Raw genomic sequence first — 21,951 nt, forward strand, 5'->3', positions numbered from 1 at the left:
GTATTGTTTTATACTTTTTCGGACTTAAGGGATTAGATGACGAAAAAGGAATTTTGGAGTTACCTTTACGTACCTTTTCAGACTCTCTAAAAATGAAAAGGACCGAGTTATCTTTGTCGTTAGACTCGTTAAAAAGATTAATAGCGACAAACTTGTCTTTAGACGAGAACGAGTTTCACTATCGCTAGGCTCATTAAAACATAGCGATGGGTTTTCCCGAAAGGCAAATTATAGAACAAGCATATGTTATCCTCCTCAAGCTTGACAAAAATAAAGAGGTACTGGTCAGCAATGACTGGGGAAAAATTGGGAAGAAAACTCAAAGAATCTTTATTGGTAGCAAGTCGCTCTTGAACATGACACTTCCACTCCGTGCCCGAGTCGGGTTGGGTTGTTTCATTCACCGGTCACATCGCCATGGTCTCGCCATACCATCCACATTTGGGGTTAATGCTACCAATCCATCACATAAGTGTCGCCGACATGTTCAAGAGAAGTCATCCAGAAAGGCCACTTGTGTCCCGCCCACTACCATACATTATACTCCATTCTTTCATGACCGCCACCCTGAACCATATATCACCAGATCGTTTTCACCTCCATCAAAATCATTTGCTCCATTCCGTGTCATTGATGTGGGATTCATTAAGGCCCTCCTATGATGGATCACTTCTTGTCGACATCAGCTCATTATCCAAGAAGTTGATCTAGGAACATCCCATTCAGTACTTTGAAGCTTGCATGCCTCAATGGCAAGTTTCTCACTTCCGGTGACAGGTTTACATCAATGACCTTCGACCGAAAGATTTTGCGTGGTGTTCAACGCCAAGTCCTTTATTCACACCACATGAATTGTACTGCAGTACCTTGAGGGTCATTATCATTATCGGTGATTCCTCTCGCGCTTGTTAACAGTTTACATCATTGACTGGTAATCAAGCGATGTCTTTCCATGTTCGACTTCAAAACATTTCTCACATGGATCGACTTGTACTTCGAGTGAAGATCGGACGAGATTGAAGACCCCGGATCTAGTTTCATCCATCCGGGCTGCGATATATATTCAGGAAAATAAAGACATTGAAATGTACAACATTGCAGCACAGATAATCATCCTACCAAAAGGATGATGGCTCTACCAGAATCATCAGTCTACCATCAGACGATTGTCTGTCCTATGTACATAAAAATGAATTTATAAAGCTGAGCATGGGAATGCCCGCCTCAGCTAGATCATGAAAACAGTATGAAGATAATGTATTGTATTGTATCTTATTACAGGTCTCCTCCCAGCATTGAAAGAACTTCGGATCCTCCTAATAAAGCATTTCACCCGATACACGGCCTCATACTTTAGGGGGCAACTGTTATAGACATTTTTGTGCCTTACAGCTCTAAGCATGAAATGTCCATAAACCAGGGGCTCTTAAGTCCCTAAAAGTGTTGTTCCAACCCCTAAAGGAACAAGGTCAACAAATTACAGCTTCTCCCAGAAGTTCTCCACCAGAAACTGCTCAGAATAAGTCAAATCAGGATCATTTCAGCCGCTCCACTAGCCAAGTGCGTTGCATAGCACCTAAGTCCACTAGATAGGTGCGTTGCAACGCACCTAAATGCACTACCAGGGTGCATTGAGCGGGAAATGACAAATGGCAGTGTCATTCCGCGAGGTGGAGAGACAATGGAAGCTTCCAGAATCTTCTCCAATGACACTTGCCTCACTGAATTCGACCAAGGATGAGTAAGAGGCTTTCAGTCTCCAAGTGGAAGCAAGAACTGACAGAGAGAAGCCACTAATCAAATCATGAGCTGACTCATCCTCCTTGCATACATCTATATATGGATCCCTCATCCCAGAGATCCAGAGGCTGGAATTTTGCATATTGTAAGGAATTGTTGTTGGTTTTGAGATACATATCAAAGAATTGGGTGATCTATGCTTTGTTGGGGTTGAAGAAGGGACTTCTTTGCTGGGAGGTTGATGTTGGGTCAGGAATCATCGGTTGTAACTCCTCCTGGATCTTCTTGTATATCAATAAAACTATTTGAGTTTCTTCTCCATGCTTGTGTTTCATTGATGCTTGTTACATTTGTATGGTTAACTTAAATCTGATCCTAAGTTATTTATGAGTATAAACCCATGTCTTTGTATAGTTTCCTTCTTCTGTGATCTTACAGGTACTTGGTGAAGCTGGGCAAGTAAGGAAGCAGGTAGCTGGAAGCTATCAAAGAGGAGAGATTGGATCAAAGGACTAGCGCAAGACACAGGTTGGTTCATCCTATTCCTCTTTGTTTATAGTTCATAAAGAAGAATACAAAAGTAGTTTTCTCTGTTTGTTTCTAAGGTAGCTGTCACACCTTAGTGGGATAGAGCAGTTCTAAATAGACACTTTTCCCGATAACAAAGGGGAATATCCACGTGAGAATGGGTTGCAGTGTGGCTGCTCGATACCCAAAACTCACCTTCCCGTTATCCAAATACTCCTCAAACGTCGGTATATAACCACTGGACATCCACTTTGCTTCTTCCAAAAACGCATCAAAGATGGCTTCCCACTGCACACCAGTACAGTACATGCAAAGCGAATTAAGTGAGCCTGAGTTTGGATACAACAATATTTTACAAACCTATGAACATTATCAGAAGAAAATAAATATGTTTTTCACTTCAAATGTATGTATGGGTTAATATTTTCCATACCGTATTTCGAGCATAGGTGAGCGTGTCTCGGCCTTAACTCTTCTCAGCCTCTCGAGCCATTTGATTAACGCAAGCGTAAAACACCATATATATGCCTTTCATATATTCTGGAAGGCACTCCCTGGCAGACAGATCCCATCTGATCATCATACGAACACACAATTAGTTGCTATTTTTTATTGGATTAAACGATCAATCTAAGGAAGCTAATTAGTCATCACCACCTCTTAATTGCGTCTGTGAAGAGTTCGAGCTCCTCCATCGTTCCGAAAGTGTCATAAATGTCGTCCAGAACTATTGCAAGATAACACGTTTTGGCAAAGCCCAATTTGAACGCTAAATGTTTGGGCTCAGTGGCAATGCAGGAGGCCAAAGTGTAGAATTCCACGTGATGATGCTGAGTGAATGTCAGTTGAGAGAAACCTGAATCTTTCCACCATCTGCACACAAAATAAATAATTTTTTGAATATGAGACCACTCAAATCCGAATTTTTCTGTAAAAAATTCATAATAATCGTGGAGACAGCTGATCATTACCTGGAGAGTTGTTTTAACTCTTTTTGTTATAAGGAGTGAAAGATATTGAACTGCAATTTTGCAAGTTCTAAAAGCTTCTCAGTCTTGGTTGTTGTCCTGAAAAGTTAAATGAAAAGTGGATTTAACATTAATTTCCCTTAATGTAGATGACTTTGATGAAATGAAATTATGGGCCTACTCCAATATATAATATAAATATACTATACTTATGATAAAAATGGCAATGTTTGTATTAAATGAATAAAACCCACTGGTCAGCTCTACGAAAGAGAGTCTGAACCAGGAGAGTCTGGCTCTGCAGAACGCTCTACATTGTTCATCAACATTACACTTTAGAATACATGGTTTTAGGGAAGTTAGAACAACATCCTAACAAATAGAAACTAATTCCTATCCTGAGGTTACGTGAACCAACTCTACCTATTCTAGGATATTCGCCATTATCTTCAACACTCCCCCTTAATGGAGAATGGGTTCACATATATGCCTAACATCTCCCTAAACATTTGAAACTTAACTTTTCCAAGAGGCTTAGTGAAAATGTCTGCAACATTATCACATGTATTACAATATTCCAGATGAATTTCTTTAGATTGCACTTTCTCCCTTACAAAGTGGAATTGAGTATCAATATCTTTAGTGTTTTTGTGAAACACCGGATTGTTGGCCAACTTGATTGAGCTTTGATTATCGCATATGATTGTTTTTGTGACTGTCTGTTCTTCCCCAACATCCTGGAGAAGTCTCCGCAACCAAACCGCCTCACACGTTGCTGCACACATGGCTTGATACTCTGCTTCTGCTGAGGACAAGGAGACTATGTTCTGCTTCTTGCTGCTCCATGTGATCACCCCGGATCCAAGACTGAATGCATAACCTGTTATAGATCTGTGATCATCTACATTTCCTGCCCAATCTAAATCTGCAAATCCTACCAATCTAACATCAGAAGAGTCAGTGTAAATAATTCCATAATCTACAGTACTTTGTAGATACCTCAAAACATTCTTCGCTGCATTCCAATGGCTTTCAAGTGGCTTAGACATAAATTAGCTTAACACCGCTGACTACATAAGCCAAAACAGGTCTAGTGGTGGTTAGGTAGATTAAACTCCCAACCAGCTGTCTGTAAAGTGTTGCATCCGCCACTTTTGAGCCATCCTCACACTGCAATTTGATGTTCTGCTGCAATGGTACCAGTGCCGACTTACACTGATCCATTTTAAACTTTTATAACCGGCCTTTGACATACTTTGATTCAGACAGAAATGTTTGACCTGAATCTCTCCAGTTTTCGAGACCTAAATAGTATTTGATTTCACCGAGATGCTTCATCTCAAACATCTATGACATCTGTTGCTTGATTTCATCAATTAGATATATAGCATCACCTGTAATTATCAAATCATCTACATATAATGAAATCAGCACTACGCACCCTTGTTCATCTTTCATGGTGTAAATATTACGGTCATTCTTACTTCTATTATAGCCAGCTTGTAGAAAAAATGAATCAATTTTATCATACCATGACCTGGGAGCTTGTTTTAGTCCATAAAGTGCTTTCTTCAACCTACAGACTAAATGTTCTTTTCCTTTTTGGACAAACCCTTCTGGTTTATCTAGATAAACCTCTTCTTTCAGTTCTCCATTTAGAAATGTAGACTTTACATCTAGGTGATGCATCATCCAATGTTTCTTAGTAGCTAAAGCGATTAACAATCTGATGGTGTTCAATTTAGCTACAGGGGCGAAGGTTTCTTCATAATATATCCCTTCTTTTTGTTTATACCCCTTTGCAACCAACCTAGCTTTCCATTTTTCTATAGTTCCATCTGCATTGATTTTCAGTTTATATAACCATTTGCAACCTATGACTTGCTTTCCTCTAGGAAGTTCTACCAATTCCCAAGTGTTATTTCTGATAATTGAATCATATTCCTGTTCCATGGTTGTTTTCCATTCAATACTTTCATTTGCTTCTTTATAACTAGACGGTTCAACCACATTCATCATACTAGTTATAAAAGCATTTTCCCTATATCTTGCAGGCATTTGAGCTTTCCTACCTAATCTCCTAAGTGGTGGGGTAGTGGTTTCAAACCTCATTTCTTCCTGTTGTTGTTGTTGCTGTTGCTGTTGTTGCTATTGCTATTGTTGTAGTTGTTGCTGCTATCGTTGTTCATCCTCTGCCTTTGTTTGCTGCTGACCCTGATTGTTCTCTACTTCTTCTTCCTCAAAGTATGGAATGTCCCATCCATCATAGTGCTCATCAGTTTCTTCACTATCCTGCTCATGGAATTGAACATCTCTACTAACAAAGATTTTGTGAGTAGAGGGATTAAATAATCTGTATGCTTTATATGACGAACAATACCCTATAAAAGTACATCTGATGGCTTTTGAATCTAATTTCTTTCTATCTTCCTTTGGTATGTGGGCAAATGCTTTACATCCAAATATTCTTAAGTGTTTTACTACAGGCTTATATCCATATCATGCTTCAAAAGGAGTTTTAGACTCAAGACTTCTTGTTGGACTCCTATTTTTTAAATAAACCGCAGTATTCACTGCTTCAGCCCAAAAACCATTTGAAAGATTCTTACCTTTTAGCATACTTTTAGCACATTCCACCAAAGTTCTGTTCTTCCTTTCTGTTACTCCATTTTGCTGTGGAGTATGGGGTATTGTAAACTGCTACAAAATTCCATGATCTTCACAATATTTGATGAGTTCATCTTTCCTATATTCTCCCCCTTGATCAGAACGGAGAATTTTATCTGTTTCCCTGTTTGTCTTTCAATCATATTTTTAAACTGCTTAAAGTATTCGAATGTATGACTCTTCTTACTTAAGAAATACACCCAAGAAAAATTCGTACAACCATCAATAAACAGTAGGAAATGTAGTGCACCTCCTAATGATTTTGTCTGCATGGGACCACAAAGGTCTGTGTGCACTAACTCCAGTATATCCCTCTATTTCTTTTCTACTCTAACAGGGAATTCTTCTCTATGCATTTTTCCTAAAGTACATGCATCACAATTATTATGTACTTGTTTTAGCATAGGAAGATATCTTACCATTTCTTTCCTCTGTAGTAACAACAAATCACTGTAGTTGATGTGGCCAAATCTCTGATGCCAAAGCTCTTCTGTAGTCAGGCTCGCTACTGTTAATTCTCGAACCGGTACAGGTCTGACATCAAACTTGCACAGTCCTCCTGTTCGGGTTCCTGTAGAAATTGTCTTCATTCCATCTCGCAGATCCTTAATGTAATAATTAGATTTTAAAAATTCAAGTTTCAAATCTTGATCTGTAATCATGGATACAAAAACCAAGTTCTTTGTTATTCCAGGCACATACATAAAATTATAGATTTGTTTGATATTACCATCAGGTAGAATGACAGAAACTTTCCCACATCCTTTGATTTGATGACTTCTGTCATCTCCTAGGTAAATCTGTGCACCTTCATTGATCTCTTTAAAATCATCTAGCCAGTGCTTGTTCCCTGTCATGTGTGTTGACGCTCCTAAATCTACATACCAAATGTCTGCATTAACATTTTCACCATGATCAACCATGAACAATCTCAAATTCTGCACCTAATCACCATTCGTGAGATGACCTGCATGTCTCTTCGGTTTCTGTTGTTCTTCATGATATTTCTTTCTCCTACATTCCTTGGCAATATGACCCAATTTTCCACAATAAAAACAATTAGTTTCAGAGTAGTTTTTATTCGAGTGCATACCTTGGGTCAGATTTGGCCGTTTCTGTGAACTTGCTCCATTTTGTTGTTGTGGATCTCCTTTCCCTTTGTAGAAGTTTTTTCTTGCCATCAATGCAAGATCGGCATTCTTGGGCTTCAGAGTCGATCTCCTCTCTTCTTCCTGCATCAGTATACTTGTCAGCTCTTCAAAATGCGGGATCCTTTCTTTGGCATTTATCCCAGTGATGAACATCTGATAATCATCAGTGACACCATTCATTGTAATGGTCACAAGATCTGTATCGTCCATTGTATGACCAATATCTAATAATTTGGTTTTCATATCCTTGATCCTTGCTACGAATGAAGCAATTGTTTCATTCTCCTCCATCTTCATGGACAAAATCTTACTCTTGAGGAACAAAAGACGATTTGAATTCCTGATCTCGTACAGTTCCTTCAGAATTCCCCAGATCTCGTTAGCTAACTTACCTTCTCTGATGTGTGGTATAATGCAGTCTTTCACTGACATCTTTAACATTGTCCTTGCTCTTCTTTCTCGTTTCTCCCAATCTGGGACCGATGTTGATCCAGCCGCGGGCCTCGGCTCATCCCCATTTACAATCGTCCAAGCACTCTGCGCTTCTAGTAGAGTCTGCATCTTAAACTTCCAATTTGCATGATTAGAACCATCAAGCTTGTTGTGATCGTTCATGCATGCTTCAAAAATATTGTTATTCATCTTGGCAATTTAGAAAAAAAAATTTGACAGGTAAAAGATGTTAAATTTACCCTAGATCTGTGATAGAGACAGATCACTATTGTTTGATCTCGTAACACACGCGCAGATCAACGTGGCTTCCTTCTCAGTCTCCAGACAACCTTCTGTTGTTAGCTACAGCCTTGTTCTTGGCTTCCCCACTTAGCTTCTCTGACAACTATAGCCTTATTCTTGGCTTCCCCATGCAGTTTCTTTGATTTACACGATCATTGCAGATATATGCCCAATATCCGAGACTATCGCAGATATACATCAATTTTCTGAGACATAGTCACAGATATACACCCAATATCCGAGACTGTCGCAGTTTTACATCAATTTTCTGATACTATCGCAGCGATACACTAAAAAACTATGACGGTCGGAAAATAAAAATTTTGAGAAGTGTAATAGTGCTATCGTCGCGCCTATCCACTCAAAACTTGCGACGATTCTAGTTCAAAGAACCACCCACCAACCAACATACAGGTTCCTCAACCTTGACGCTCTGCTACCATGATAAAAATGGCAATGTTTGTATTAAATGAATAAAACCCACTGGTCAGCTCTACGAAAGAGAGTTTGTATAAGGACCTGCGGTCCTTGGCACGCCCGCCGGATGAAGTGCGACCGCGGGTGGACAGCGTGCGCGCGGTTGGAGTGAACAAACGGAGGAAGTGCGACTGCGGTGCGATGTGCGAGCTCTTGGTTGAAGTGTGCGATATACTTATGTGCATATGAGAGAAGGGGCGAGTTGTTTATATGGCGTGGTGGCACGATTAAACTCATATGGAGGCCGACCTACATCGCACGAAGCCGACGGGGTGTTTTGGCAAGTTTGCGATGGCGTTTGGGGTGTTGGGCGAGTCGGTTGGGCAACCAGACTACGCCCTGCACTTGGTATATATGCGATGAGCGTGGAGCTCATTCATCATCAACTCATTCACTCTTCACTCATGTAAAGGAGTAGGCGCAGGTTTATAGTGCGTAGTTCTAAGGAGAAGAAGGTGCAGGTTGAGATGCGCCCATCCTTGGGCAGGGCTGCACGAAGAAGACGTGTTTAACTCGGTTGTGGGTGAAGGTGCGGGAAGGGTCGCCTGGTGGTTGAGTAAAGGGCGTGCACGGGTGTGTGGCTCCCACATTGTGCGACGACTTGGCGCGGGTGTCTTGGTGACTCGGGTGAGCGCCCGCTCGGTGTGCAAGTGTGCACGAAGACTTGTTAGTGTGTTGGGTTTTGAACGGAAGTGTGTCTCGGGTAGAGGCGCCTGTGTGTGGTGACTTGGAGGCGCGCCCAAGTTGGGCAAATGACACGACCGTGAGACGAAGTTTGGAACCGGAGGTCGTAGAGTTGGGCAGGCGGTACTACGTGATGTTCACACGATTTGGGCATTTGTCAAGAGTTGGCAAGTGGGATTGCGTGTGGGCAGGCGTACACAGTTTGGGCGTTTGCGACCAAACGAAGAGCAAACCGGCGAAGACGTGCGACGAGGTGAATGACAGGTTGGTGAGTCGTGCAAAGGTGACGACGAGCTGGGCAACCAAGTTTGCCGAAATTGGAAATTTGGCTAAGTATAAATTTGGGGTTTCCCAAGGACTTAGTCTATACTTTGTAAAAGTGGAAAAATTATATATATTGATATTCGGGCAGACTCATATTGCAGGGAGTTGCCCCTCCCTTTATACTGTTGTGCATTTCTCTTATTTAATGCTGTTGATAATGAATGTGTATGGGTGTTCATTGGTATAAACGCACATTAATAATACTTGGTAACAAAAATAAAACTAAGTATGGAATGTTAAGGCATAGTCCACGAACATAAGTATTGGTGAAAAGAAAGTGTTCAGTGGTGCCGCACCTCGCTATAAGCAGTTGAAAGACTATCGTAGGTGTAGGGGCGTGACAGTCTGGCTCTGGAGAACGCTCTACATTGTTCATCAACATTACATATTAAATAGAATACATGGTTTTAGGGAAGTTAGAACAACATCCTAAGAAATAGAAACTAATTCCTATCCTGAGGTTACGTGAACCAACTCTACCTATTCTAGGATATTCTCCATTATCTTCAACAACTTACTTAACACATGGAATACTGTCCTTTCCAAATACTTCGATATAATTTCTTGCTTCCAATCTGGGGGAATTTGTGAGCCAACCATATCCAATAACGTATTCAATCTGCCAGCCACAATATTGTTGCTATAAAAACATTTAACCTTAACCACATACAATAAAATACGTTATTTTGTGAATTTGAATGGGTATTGTTGCCTCACCTCTCCTCAATGACTACCATTGGAGATCGGAACCGTTTTTAGGGCTTCCTTTAAATATTATGTACAGAATATTTGAGCTTCTTCCAGGACTTTCTCCCCAAGAAATGCAAGAAGGGAGGCCCTAAATAAATTGAGAATGCCTCGGATCTTTGCCTCTATCTAAGCATTGGCAGAGCAACCTGAAAACTTCCCGTTTTGATCTTTGAAAACTTCCAAAACATCTGAGATGAAATAAAATGAAAACATTTATTAAATCAGATCCATGAGAGTGTTGGAACTACTACACACCTACATGCAGACTCTTAGTTAGAGCATGGGACTGCATGCAAGATTCCTTTTGCATGTTGGAACTACTACACACCTACATGCAGACTCTTAGTTAGAGCATGGGATTGCATGCAAGATTCCTTTTGCATGATTTACTCCTTGATTTTCTCCTTCTTTAACTCCGCAACTGACTAGTTATCTCCGAAACTTGTTGTAGGTGTTGAATCTTCTCATTGATCACCACTATAGTGCATTACCTTGGCATCTTCACCCAGTGATGCTATATCATGAGCATTGTAACATATTTTTGAATGTATCATTCTTTTCTTCTTTCAATTTTCTTTTAGTGTTTTTGCTCTGCAAAGTTGTGTGTTCAACCTTTACTAGCTAGATTCATCTGTGCAGGTTTTCTAACACATTTACATGGTATCAAAGCCAGGTTGCTAGATAAAAGGCGCACCAGTGCTTTATTTTGCAAGTATTAGAGCTTGGAGATCGAAGATTGACAGAAAAATGGAGTTTCCCAAAGCATCGATCCTAACATCGTACAACTATCATGAATGGAAGGACCAAATGGATCGATACCTTCGTCATAAAGGGTTGTACAGGATTACCATGGCTACAGAAGTGGAACCCACTTCAGCCATAGAGAAATCCAAGTACCTCAACCGTATGGATGAGGCCCACGGATCCATATGCATGTGCATCTCTCCAGAGTTGCAGTTTCATCTATCTGCCTACAATACTCCCAATGAGATTTGGAAAAAGGCTGAAGATCTCTACGAGAAACAGGATGAGATGAAAGGACATCTACTCGAAGTGGAGCTGCTATCATTGGATCCACGGAACTATGACAGAATTCAAGACTTCTTCACCAAATATAATGATCTATTGCTACAACTCAAGGGTTGTGGAATTGACAAATCCAAGGAGGAGAGTCACCAAGTTCTCTCTATTATGTCAAAGCTCAGATGGGAATACTCCGTCTTTGTGTCTACATTTCATTCAGTAAGGCTCGCAACTAATAAATCCTACACTACGCCTTCTCTCAAAGAATTTATGGAGTCCCTTATTTTTGAGCAAGATAAACTCATTGGCATGGGGAAAATCAAACCTCCAAAAGCACATGCACTTGTTGTGCATGATGGCAGCCACAATAAAAATCACAGATCTAATTCAAATCAGAAAAATCAGCAGCAAAAAGATAAAGGAAAAGCACATTCCAATCCAACCAAGCCCTTTAATGACTCCTCCAGCTTGAGAAATGAGAAAGGGAAGAAAGGAAATAGATGCACCTACTGTCAAAGAGGATTCCATCCAGAATCGTCTTGCATGAAGAAACAAATTGACCAAATGGCAGAAATCCTTCAGAAGCACAACCTTGGGGACCACATCCCTCAGGGCGCCAAGAAGAAAACTGAGGATCTGCCACAAGGGAAAGGTAACAATTTTCATGCTTTAGTTGCAATTAATTCTTCTCCTGATGCATGGATTATAGATTCTGGTGCATCACATCATATGGATGCTGCAAAGGAAGTCTATTCCTCTTTGGATGCATGCAAAGGACCTCCCATCCTCATGGGAGATGACTCACCTAGTGAGGTCACTCGGAAAGGTAGAGTGGAACTTTTACACGGAAGATTTGAAGATGTGCTTCATGTTCCAAAACTTTCGGTAAACCTGCTTTCAGTTTATCAGATCACTCATTCCGGCACCGGAAAGAGAGTGGAATTCACTCCAGATGTAGTGAACATATATGATCTACATAGCAGCGCCAAAATTGCAACTGGTGAGGTAAACAATGGAGCCAGACTGTATACATTTTCTAAATTTGAATCCTCCTTATTTCTTACACATGCTGATGATAGTAGTAGGCTTTGGCACGAGAGGTTTGGTCACTTAAATTACAGGTATATGCAACAGCTAAGCAAGAATGAGATGATGGAAGGCTTGCCAAATATCAGTTTCTCCAAAGGAGTTTGTGAAGGGTGTGTTCTTGGCAAACATCCCAGAGAAACGTTTGACACCGGCAAGACTCACAAAGCATCCTCTCCTCTAGATCTGATCCATAGTGATCTCATGGGGCCTTTTCCTCATCCTTCCATCAACAAAGCAAGGTATGTGCTTACATTTATTGATGATTTCTCATGGTATACTTGGGTGTATCTTCTCAGGAACAAATCTGAAGTTTTTGAGCACTTTGAAGATTTCAAAGCACTAGTTGAGACACAGTCAGAGAGAAAGATCAAAGCCCTCCGTATAGACAATGGGGGGGAATATGTTAACACAGCACTTCGGAACCTTTTCCTTCAGTCCAGCATACAGTTGCAGTACACAGTTCCATACACTCCGAAGCAGAACGGAGTTGCTGAGAGAAAGAACCGATCTCTCAAAGAGATGGCTTCCTGCATGTTGCATTCCAATTCATTGCCTCATAAGCTCTGGGCCAAAGCACTTAATTGTGCTAACTACATCTAGAACAGATCTCCTCATAGGTCTGTCAAGGATCAGATCCCCTTTGAGGCTTGGAGCGGCACTAAACCAGAGGTCACTCACCTCCGTGTTTTCGGCTCTCGAGCATGGGCCCGGATCCCCTCTGAAAAGAGGAAAGCTCTTGATCCACAGAGCATTGAGTGCATCTTTGTTGGATACCCTGATGGTGTGAAGGGATATCGACTCCTGATTCCCTCTACGGACAAGCTCATCATTGAGCTAAGTGTCAAATTTGAGGAAAGTATCTTGCATGCACCTTAAGCGCCGCATGCAGACACTTTTTATCTACCTCATGTCCGAGATGATGACTCAGTGCACTCAGACGCAGATACAGATCATGCAGATGCCGAGGAAGAGCATGCAGATGCAAAGATAAAGTCTTCAGATACAAATCTAGTGCATGAAAATGATGATCGACATCCAAGCCCAGATCGGGCTTCCAGCAGTGAATCATATTCCCCTGTCATAAATCAGAGAACAAGGAGCTTACGTGAGATATATGCACAAGACCAACCAGCTGCTAGAAATGGTCTTGTGGGGGATAATTCTGATCTGCAGAGGTCTAGCTCAGAGTTTATTGAGCCTCCTCTTGTCCTCACTGCCACTGAACCATCGCCCTCCTGGCATTGTCATTTGGTTCAGTCTTCTGATCCACAGTCTTATGCTGAGGCTGCTGGGCATCCATCTTGGGAGTTCGCCATGGAGGAGGAGTATAACTCCCTCCTCAAGAACCAGACTTGGGATCTGGTCCCCCTTCCTTCAGGAAGGAAACTTGTCCGATGCAAATGGGTCTACAGGACCAAGAGTGCTGCAGATGGGCAAATCACCAGACGGAAAGCAAGGCTAGTAGCCAAAGGCTTCCAACAAGTGCATGGCATTGATTATGACGAGACCTTTGCTCCAGTGGCAAAGATGGATTCCATACGCCTTACACTTGCCATTGCGGCTGCCCAGCGGTGGGAAGTACATCAGATGGATGTGAAGAATGCCTTTCTTCACGGAGACCTATCTAAGGAGATCTACATGGAGCAGCCACATGGTTTCATTCAGGATTCATCTTTGGTCTGCAGACTGAAGAAATCTCTCTACGGCCTTAAGCAGGCCCCGAGAGCTTGGTACGCGAAGATGCATTCTTTTATCTTATCACAAAACTTTGAAAGATGTAAGTCTGATCTGAATGTTTACATGCTTATTACACATGATTCTCTTCTTATCTTAGTTTTGTATGTAGATGATATCCTAATCACTGGAAGCTTGGCTTCAGCCATTGCTACAGTCAAGAGGGCCTTGCATGATAGGTTCTTGATGACGGACATGGGTCCATTACACTTCTTTCTTGGTCTTGAGATCAGCCAGAATGCCACAAACATCAAACTCTCTCAGGCTAAGTATGCACGGGATCTCCTCGAGAGATTTCGCATGACTGACTGCAAGCCAGCACCGACTCCTTTTCTGTCTGGGGTCCGCCTTGAGGATGGAGGTGACACTCCATTAGTTGACAGCACTCTCTACCGACAGCTAGTGGGGAGCTTATTGTACCTCACCCACTCCAGACCAGATCTCTCATATGCAGTAGGGGCAGTTTCTAGATACATGCAGGAGCCACATGAGCTACATTGGAATGTTGCCAAGCGCATCCTTCGATATGTGCAGGGCACCATCACCTTCGAGATTCACTATGCAGCAGGCACTGCATTGAATCTCCTTGGCTTCACAGATTCTGATTGGGCAGGAGACAACATTGATCGCAAGTCCACCTTTGGATATTCACTCAGTCTAGGATCTGGCCCTATCTGTTGGTCGAGCAAGAAGCAGGCTGCTATTGCTCTCTCTTCAGCTGAGGCTGAGTACCGAGGAGTAGTCAACATCACCATTCAGGCTCTGTGGCTACAGCACTTCCTCACTGAGTTGGGCGTCCAGTTCCACCAGCCCATTGTCATCTGGTGTGACAACCAGAGCACTCTCAAATTTTGCAGGGATCCAGTACAACGGCAGCAGACGAAGCACATAGAGATCCATATGCACTACATCAGAGACTTAGTACATGATCTGGTCATTGATTTACAGTTCTGTCCTTCAGCAGAACAGACTGCAGACATCTTCACCAAAACATTCACTGAGCAGAAGTTTCGCTCTTTGCGCGATCATCTTGGAGTGAAGGACATGATTGCTTAGCAACTGTATTTTTCTTCCTCTTTTCTTTTGATTACATTGTATTTTGAGGGGGGGGTTTTCCCACGAGGTTTTCCCTCTTTCCTCAATTTTAGTACAAGTTGCACTGTATTTTGGGTGACCTTTGGCCTTAGTTGCTAGGGCCCATTTTCTATTTTTCCCCATAGTGGTGTTCAGGGGGGGTGTTGGAACTACTACACACCTACATGCAGACTCTTAGTTAGAGCATGGGACTGCATGCAAGATTCCTTTTGCATGTTGGAACTACTACACACCTACATGCGGACTCTTAGTTAGAGCATGGGATTGCATGCAAGATTCCTTTTGCATGATTTACTCCTTGATTTGATCCTTCTTTAACTCCGCAACTAACTAGTTATCTCCGGAACTTGTTGTAGATGTTGAGTCTTCTCATTGATCACCACTATAGTGCATTACCTTGGGATCTTCACCCAGTGATGCTATATCATGAGCATTGTAACATATTTTCAAATGTATCATTCTTTTCTTCTTTCGATTTTCTTTTAGTGTTTTTGCTCTGCAAAGCTGTGTGTTCAACCTTTACTAGCTAGATTCATCTGTGCAGGTTTTCTAACACATTTACAGAGAGAGGCCAAAAAATTACAGATACTAGGATTCAAATTTTTTGAAACCACCAATTTACTAATAAAATGTACCGGGTATATATCTACCTGAGGACACGGAAATCCCTGTAGTCGAAGAGTTCGGAACCCCAAGGCAGTTGAGTGGAGATCAGTAACAACACTCTCTCTACCACATCCAATGCCTTTCTCGCTCCAATCGCTGCAGACCAACATAATTTATGGTTATAATCACACGTACATTGTATTCCACGTATAAAGCACAACAAAGAACGATGATAAGGCTACGGTGACCGACCTGTAAACATAATCCAATGCTGATTTTATTTCATTTCTGAAATGTCTATCGATTCCCAAACGTTCAACGCTATCCACCATCCAAAGTTGCTCAAAAAGATCATTGTGGGGAGTGATTGTAAGTGAATTGAACATCTCCTTTACTTCCCCAACAAGTCTATCAGCACGTTCGCGGTAAGAAGGTGCCCAAAATTAATTGGATCAGAAGAAATTTATTCAATTGTGTTAATTCAATGTGATGAAGGAATCGGCAGAAGAATCAATTGAAGCTGAAGCTGAAGCTAATTAGTGATTACCCACCCCATAAGGCGTTGAGAGGGACTGGATGAACTCGTCGTCCGAGAGATTGGAATGGTAATCGCCTGTGCGTCTTTGTACACCAGGTGAACTCATGCTCACAGATTGGCTGCACAGCTCGGCTTGGTCGACGACGGAGGCCATGGGTACAAGTGATGAGATAGATAGAAAGGAGGGGGAAGAGGAGGGCCAATATTTCTGGCGGGTAAGATAAAATAGCTACTGTGTTGGTGTGGTACAACCCTGTCGTTGCGATTCCTTATATATGGAGCTTCTTGTGTGCCACAAGTCCAACCAAGCGCCGCCTATTGGGACCAGTACAATGACATTTCAAAATTCAATCAATGCATTCTAGTGAGCATGAAAACATACCTACATACGCTCACGTGTAACATGTGAAGATCTAAGTGGAGTCTCGTTTGGAGGCTAAGTAATTCAAATCTCCTTTGTGGACCAATACCATTTCAATGTGCCTTAGTCTTCATAAATCAAGTCTGCTTTGTACCCAATCAATCCAGTCCAGTCCGAATTGTTTGAATGTGGTGGCCCCCTTGGTTCATTGTCATAAAAAAGAACATGGCTTTTGCGTATTGAAAACTATTTATTATTATCATTGTTTAGTACATATATATTTTAAAAATACCCAAAATGATTTATTGTTATTATTTAGTACATGACTTTTGTGTATATAAAAAGGTCATAATATGATGCGATTTTTACTGATTTTGTTTCAAATTTAAAAATATTTATTATTATGATGTTGCATTTTCCAAGTCGTTTTACGAATTATATAATCTAAATCTAACCAGTTTTCAAAACCAAACATTTAATACGTTTCACTTATTTAAAGTTTTTCGGCGTAAATCACATGATAATACATTTGTCGACACGTTTCGAACCAACGAGTGTGGTTCATCGTCAGGACAAGTTGAAGAATCAGGTCATGGCTACATATTAAAAAGGGAGAGCAGAGCTTCCAACGGCTAGGTTTGAGGACAAGTTGAAGAATCAGATCATGGCTACATATTAAATAGGGAGACCAGACCTTCCAATGGCTAGGTTTGACGAAAAAACAACTATATTAGACTCGACTGGGAAAACAGCTATAATTGACCTAGAAACGGTTATATTTGACTGTAATATTATTATGTTAAAAAGAATCTTATTTTAAATTTTATTTTAAGTAAAAAGTTAACCAATTATGAGTAAAAAATCTAGGGAATATGATAAAATTGTTGTATTATTAGTAATGGAATAATATTAATATTATATTATTATAATAGAATTATTCTTATTTTTAATGGCTAGGGTAACTATTTAATATAAATTAATTAGTAAAACACTAATCTATTAATGTGTAAGGATTTAATATTAACTAGAATAATGTTGATTAAAATATAATAATTATTAATATATTATTAGTTATATTATTATTCAATATTTTTTTTTTCTAAGCAACATTACCTACTTTGTATTAATATTTACAGCGGAAACTTTACATACGAGATTTCTTGCTGCCCATGTCCGTGAGAGGCGCCATGGCAGCTGTGACATAGTCCCAAAACCCATTACATCTCTGTGAAACCCACCACCAGAAGGTACCTAGACATCTCCCTAAAAACCGCCAACAAAAAGACTCAAAACATCTCTGTGAAACCCACGCAGGGGCAGAGTTTGTCAGATGGATACAGGGCATGTGGTGATGGCCCAAACCAAAAAAACTACATTCCGTAACGGAAGAGAAACCAAGAGACAGCAGTTGATACATAAGACCCAGAAACTTAATTCAACAGAAAAAACTAGAAAGACACAAGACAACAGGAGAGATAACAGAACCGACCACGATCCCACACGCGTCCAGGCATCATGCATGAGAGCCACCTGGGCTTAGCCCTCGTTCGCGTCGTCCCCCGGCTCGTCCTCTGGCTCAGCTTCACGAATCCAAGCCCAACCATGTCCTTCTGGTAAGCCGTCCAAGAAGGCCGGCAATTCAGGTTCGCGCTCCCGCAGTGCAGCATCCCTTGAGCTTGAGGCCTCCCCCAATGGCCTCTTACCTTTGTCCACAACCCGACATTCTTCCGCCAGAGCCTGAGGCAGACTTCCTTCTTGCACCAGGGGAATTCCCCCTTCGTTATCCAAGGGATTCTCCATTGCAGGTGGCCGAGGCAAGCCTTCTTCATTCTCTTCCGGGATCCTGGAGAATAACACAGATATATGGGCATTGATGCCCAAATTTTCTCTGGAATTGCGCAGTGTAAAGATGACAGAGCCAAACGCAGGTAGGCTTGTCTCGCCATTGTTGGACCCTCCAGCTTCCACAAATTGGCTGGCCTGCACCTGAGGAGCTCCCACACGTCGATAACAGTAAACACAGCAGCAATGGTGGTGTAGGTCAGCTGCAGGCCCGCGAGAGGATCTGGCTCGCCCTGAGCCTCTTCCTCGACGACATGGCATTCTCTCCCGCACCATTCTTCCAGATACCTCTTCCTCAGACGGAGTTTCCTTCCAATTCGGCTCACGATAGCAAACAGATGACTGCAAGCATGAACCAGGGAGGACCAGCAGTCGGCCAGCCTCCCCCAATTCCACAATAACCCCAGAATTCGCAGAACGCAGAGCATGAACACCATAGCTTTGGGTTTCAACTGCCCCCAAATCGAAATTCTTAACGACCCCTTCATTCCTTCGATTTGTCCCCGCATTGAATGCGGCCATCAACCTCCGCTGTGGTTCCTGCGCCTTCATAAAGGCTGGTGTGCTGCATTGCTGGTCGATGGGAGGTGGCGGCGAGGAGCCTTAAAGCCCTCCGTCCGTCGCGTGTCCTATCGACCGTGGCAAGTGGCCTTACCTGGTCATGCGAGGTGGCACCCGCATCCGGGGTTATTATTCAATATTAATAGATCTAGGGATATTAATAAATGTAAGAATTATTATAATACTGTAATAATGTTATAATAATAGCATTATTATTAAGGGTTTCGTTAACTAATTAGTAAAAAATCGTATATGAGATCATTTAATTCCTTTAGATAGTTAGGATTTAATATTAACTAGAATAATATTGATCATTAATATACTAATTATTATTATATTATTATTCCAATATTAATAGATCTAGGGATATTAGTAAATGTAAGGATTTAGAATAAAGTAATATTAATTAATAAAATAGTGTTGTTATATTATAATAATGTTATAATAATAGAAGTATTATTAAGGTTTGGTTAACTAAGTTATTTAAATTATGTTTTTCAATTGAAAAGCACCTTAAAAGACTCTTTTCAATAACAGAGTAGAGTATTTATAACTTGTCTTTTCACATGCAACCATCTTAGTGGTTGAGGGTAGTTATATATAGGTATGTTATTTAAAACTCTTAAATTTTCATATGCATGTATTTGAGTAATTTATATAGGTTGTTCTGTTATTTTCTCAATTTTATTTTATAAATAAGGTTAATTTTAGTTTTTTATCAATATTAATTGTTTATATATTTTTGTATAGAGGTAAATTATATCAATTTTAATTTATTTTTCTAAGGGTAAATTGTAAATAGACTTTATTATTTTTTTTTTTAATATTGAAGTAATGGTTGATAAAATCTTTCAAATTTTGGAGCCTGAAATTCAAGCTTAAAACTTGAAGGTTCATGTAAGAATCTAAATACTTCAAAATCTACATTTATAATAAATGAAGAAAAGATAAAAGTAAGATCAATAAATCTAAAACAATGTTATGATTGAATTTTAATCCCTTATCAATGCAATATTGGGTAAATTTGAGATTCATCCAAATCATTTACACAAACCTTTGTGTTATTAGGTCAAAAATATCAACAAAGTCCAGTGACAAGTCTCGTTTGGGGGCTATGTTAAATCTCATTTGTACCCAATAATATTATTAATAAAATCAAGTAGCGTTTGTGTAGCCTTAAAGCTCGGAACCAAAGGGCTATATCTCAATTTAAAGAATTAAATGTATTTTAATTAATTTTTTAATATTGATAAGTTAAGTTGTTTTTTGGTAGGAAAATAAAAAATAGTTTTGAATTTTATATATGCATTAAATATTAGATCTTCTATTCGGTCAAGTTTTAGAAATTTCAAACCCGAAAATTTATTTATATATTAGAATTCTAGGTGGTATATATTAAGTAGTACATTTAAGGTTCATCAATATTATAATTTTAGGAATTTGATATGATTATTTATTTACATTTTATATTAAATTATATGGAGGAAATTTAAAAATTTAGGGAATTTAATCTAATTATTTATTTTTTCATTTCATAAATTTTATTCTCAAATATAATGGAATTATAGCCTAATCATTTAAATAAGTGCAATGAGATTTTTTTAAATTAATCAAAATATTGTGTTATTCTATGAATATCACTTCTGTTTCTAATATAAAATAATCAACAACAATTATTTAAAATCTCCAACAACACAAATTTCCATTAAAAAGTATAACTTACAAGAATCTTTTGCCATAAGAATTATAGGCCTATTGGTTAGTCAAGCATGAACGAATACTACTTGTTTCCATTGAATTTCTAGCAATAAGGAATTCTACCTGCATCAAGAATCAATTTTTACCCCTAGTGCCTATTGTCCTCTCTTCATATTATGTGTGCATAAAAAAGACATGCATGCAATATTCATAATTGCAAGCAAAAGAGAAGTACCCAGGGAATACAAGCAAGTGGAGTAGGAAGTAAGAAGATCTACAAGTGGAGTCATGAGGGATTGGTAGATACCATTTTTAAATCCAATGAGCAAGAGGATGGAAGGCTAATTCAAACTAAAACGTTTATAGGATTTTCCAAACCCAAAACGTTTGATCTTCAAAGCCCAATACTAAGATGTAATTTCAATAAATATGTGATACATAGTTGCAAGAACTCCATAACAATAAGATTATATTCTATTAATATGATAAATATTGTTAACATTCTATTTTTTTAATTATTATGGTATATGGAAAAATTATTGACAAATAAAAAAATATTCAAAAATGACAAATAGACAATATTATGAGAATTTCCTTTTTTTCTTGTTCTCTGGTTCCTTCTTGTCTTTTTCTTAGTCTTCTTTCTTGTTTCCTCCACTGCTATTGTATGGGCCTTGGAATACCTAAGAGTCCGGGCCTTGGAATACTTAAGAGTCCCCATGAGTATGAACTTGATCTTCTCTTATATTAGAGACTCAATAAAATAATCTATTGATGGCATATTCCAATTTTTACCCATAGATAACCTTGCAGCATGGAAACAATAGAAAAAAACGGAGTACTCCGGTCCTATCTTTGAAAACACCAAAATAATGAGTCGACCTTCTTTTCTATCTATGCTGCTAGCTTTTACCTAAGTCATTACTCTCTTGAATATGGAGAATTAGTACTATAAAGTCTCAAATTTGGAGATATTCATTGTGATCATATCATTGTTAAGATGGTGTCCCCTCAACCCATTTTTCTTGCTAAAAAATTCCTACAATTCGGTCCACACTTTATTAGGAGTCTTGTACTCATCCATATGAAAGCAATGAGTCAGGGGATACTGGCAAAGAAAAAAAGGTTGCCACGAGCACCATCCATCTTGTTGAAGTATTTTGTTTTCTCATTGGCTGAATTAGGCACAATTCTAGTATCCATAGTGATCCTATAGAGCCCCTTTCTATGCAACGACATGAGGATCTTATGCTTCCAGTAAAAATAGTTGAAAGGAGTGAGGTCAAGTGAAAATATATGATCCATGCTCTCTGCCATCCATTATAAATTGATAAATTTGCAATAAAAACTCAATATTCTTCAAAAACACTTATGCTCTAA

The 21,951-nt window shown here is 39.8% G+C and overlaps 1 pseudogene; it reads right to left on the reverse strand.

Moving 5' to 3' along the window:
- LOC149174249 ((E,E)-alpha-farnesene synthase-like) overlaps positions 1–16,330 on the reverse strand; it is a 28,040-nt pseudogene extending 11,710 nt beyond the window's left edge.
- Between the last annotated feature and the right edge of the window lie 5,621 nt (positions 16,331–21,951).

The sequence above is a fragment of the Pinus tabuliformis genome, chromosome 4_1, assembly GCF_031772625.1.
Source record: "Pinus tabuliformis cultivar Carrire ecotype Pingquan chromosome 4_1, CPIR1, whole genome shotgun sequence".
Taxonomy (NCBI): domain Eukaryota; kingdom Viridiplantae; phylum Streptophyta; class Pinopsida; order Pinales; family Pinaceae; genus Pinus; species Pinus tabuliformis.